The sequence below is a fragment of the Arachis ipaensis genome, chromosome B05, assembly GCF_000816755.2.
Source record: "Arachis ipaensis cultivar K30076 chromosome B05, Araip1.1, whole genome shotgun sequence".
Taxonomy (NCBI): Eukaryota; Viridiplantae; Streptophyta; class Magnoliopsida; order Fabales; family Fabaceae; genus Arachis; species Arachis ipaensis.
In genome coordinates this window covers 4,473,374-4,476,209 of record NC_029789.2, presented here as the reverse complement: position 1 = coordinate 4,476,209, position 2,836 = coordinate 4,473,374, and the positions used below count along the sequence as shown (strand labels likewise).

The following is a 2,836-nucleotide window of genomic DNA, read 5'->3' as shown; positions in this document are numbered from 1 at the left end:
CGGCGCGTGCCAGCTCCGATCTATACGAACGACCCACGCGCCGGATCGTGGAGGAAGCCGAGCACGCGCTCGACAGGGCTCTTTCTCTTGTCCTCAAGTGCCGCTCCAACGGTCTTGTTAAGCGCGTCTTCACCATCATCCCTGGCGGCGCGTTCAGGAAAACCGCCGTCCTTCTTGAAAACTCCGTTGGAGACGTCTCCTGGCTCCTCCGTAGCCACCGGAAACCAGCGATACGGCAGATTGATCATCGAGGAAGGAGGAGTGAGTCCGTTGTTGAAGCTCTTAAAGGAAGGAAAGGCAGAGGGGCAGGAGAACGCGGCACGCGCCATAGGGCTGCTGGCGCGTGATGCAGAGAGCGTGGAGCATATGGTACATTGTGGCGCGTGTTCTGTATTCGCTCAAGTGCTTAAAGAAGGTGCTATGAAGGTTCAAAGCGTGGTGGCTTGGGCTGTGTCTGAAATGAGCGCTCATTACCCCAAATGCCAGGACATGTTCTTGCAACATAACATCATAAGATTACTTGTTGCTCACCTTGCCTTTGAAACTGTTCAAGAACACAGTAAGTACTCCATTGTTAGCCTCAAACCAACTTCCATTCATGCTGTTGTTTTGGCCACTCATCATGATCATCATAATCCATCTACAAATCAGCTTCATAGGGTTGTTACTACTACTATGGCTATGCATGCTGCTAATAATGCCAAAGCCAATCAGAAATTGGAGAATCATCATCATTCATATTCCGGGATTAACATGAAGGGGAGGGATCTTGAAGATCCTCAGACCAAGGCCAAGATGAAGGAGATGGCGGCCAGGGCGCTCTGGCATTTGGCCAAGGGAAACTCTGCCATTTGTCGCAACATCACGGAATCTAGGGCGTTGCTTTGTTTTGCTGTTTTGCTCCAGAGGGGTCCTGAGGCTGTGCAGTACAACTCTGCCATGGCCGTGATGGAGATCGCGGCCGTGGCAGAGAAGGATCCTGAATTGAGGAGGTCTGCATTCAAGCCAAACTCCCCTGCCTGCAAGGCTGTGGTGGATCAAGTTCTTAAGATCATGGAGAAAGGGGATTCGGATCTCTTGATTCCTTGCATCAAGGTTGTTGGGAGTCTGGCAAGGACTTTCCGGGCGACGGAGACAAGGATGATCGGTCCCTTGGTGAAACTGCTTGATGAAACGGAGGCAGAGGTGACAAGAGAGACATTGATTGCGCTGACGAAATTCGCCTGCTCGGAGAATTACCTTCACCTGGATCACTCTAAGGCCATCATAGGCGCAGGAGGGGCCAAACACCTCATTCAGCTTGTGTATTTCGGAGAGCAGATGCTTCAGATTCCGGCCTTGCTTCTGCTCTCTTACATTGCATTGCACGTCCCTGACAGCCAAGACCTTGCACAGGCCCAGGTTCTGGGAGTTCTTGAATGGGCATCAAAGCAATCTTCTATGGCCTTAGATCAAACCCTTGAGGAATTGTTGCTCGAATCCAGGAGTAGGTTGGAGCTCTATCAGTCTAGAGGAGCCTTAAGGCCTTTCCATAACCATAAGTTGCATCAATAATTAATACACTCCCTCATTCTAATTTGTAAAGATTGTTAATGATTCACGTGTAGTTGTATTTATGTGAAGTTAATAGTTGAAAACTATTAGACGATGATTTAATTAAACTTGTCAAATAAATATCAAACTTCACATGAAGATAAGTGCACGTAGCCTTTCACCTCATTATTTGTTACATTGAGAGTGAGACCTGAACTCGCTCTTCAAGTCTTCAACACATGCTAGTTGAAAAGTGATTGCTGCCTTATTGAACAATGAACATACATATACAAGTTGACATGGGTTTTGGTCATGGTCCAAACTCCAAAGAGATCTAATTTCTAGAGTTGGACACACGTTAGGGCTACTTGCCATTGATTCACAAAATTTGCATTATTAATGTGATACATTTATTTTAAAGACTACTTAAAAATAATAAATATTGTGAACTAGACTCTCAGGTTAATTAGAATCCGAAACAAGAGCATTAGAGCAATGAAATATGGCAAATAAAAGTCAAACCATGTATAAAAATTTATTGATGTGGACTACTTTTATTTAGTAAGATAAGTTGTTTAGATTCTTCTAATACTTTAATGAATACATCATACATGTAAGGAGTAACAACTAATAAACAATCCGATATATAAAGGTTTTGACCAAGCTCTAATTTTTATAAAAGCTAGTGGCATGCATGAAGTCCAGTAGTTTTAACTAATTAGTTAATATATAAGGTTTCGAACACTAATTTAGTTTGACTATAACCTAATAAGTAATAACGCAACACCTCAATTGAATCAATGACTAGTTTGATTTTAACAACTATGCACCAGCCTACAATGGACGAACCAAATGTATTAAACATTTAAAAGTACCCTTTTTTTGGGGGGATTTAAAACGACACTTGTATTCACCTCTGTATTTTTTTAAGAAAAAATTCAGTGGGATTGTGTGTACTATTGCGGTATTGCCAAGCTGCCTCTTTTTTATTCTTGGGTCTGATTTTATTGTTTTTGGTTGTGGAGTCATTTCCAAGCGTAAACAAAAACCCTTAGGATCACATATCAGATTGGGCCGAAACCTGAAAGGCTTTTCTTCCAAACACCTCCGCTTGGTTGCACCTAAGATGTCCCTTCCCAAAAGCAAGCACCGTTTAAAAAAAAACTCAATTTTGTGGCTGAGGCATGTGATGTAGTGTCAAAATATTTGCCTCAAATGAAGCCGCAACAGGTTCGAGTCCTAGTGTTTGCTAAGTTAGTGTATGTGAGTGTGATGTATGGCCAAAAAAAAAAAACTCAATTTT

The 2,836-nt window shown here is 42.9% G+C and overlaps 1 pseudogene; it reads left to right on the top strand.

The window, feature by feature from the left end:
- LOC107639995 lies at nt 6–1,657 on the top strand (annotated as a pseudogene).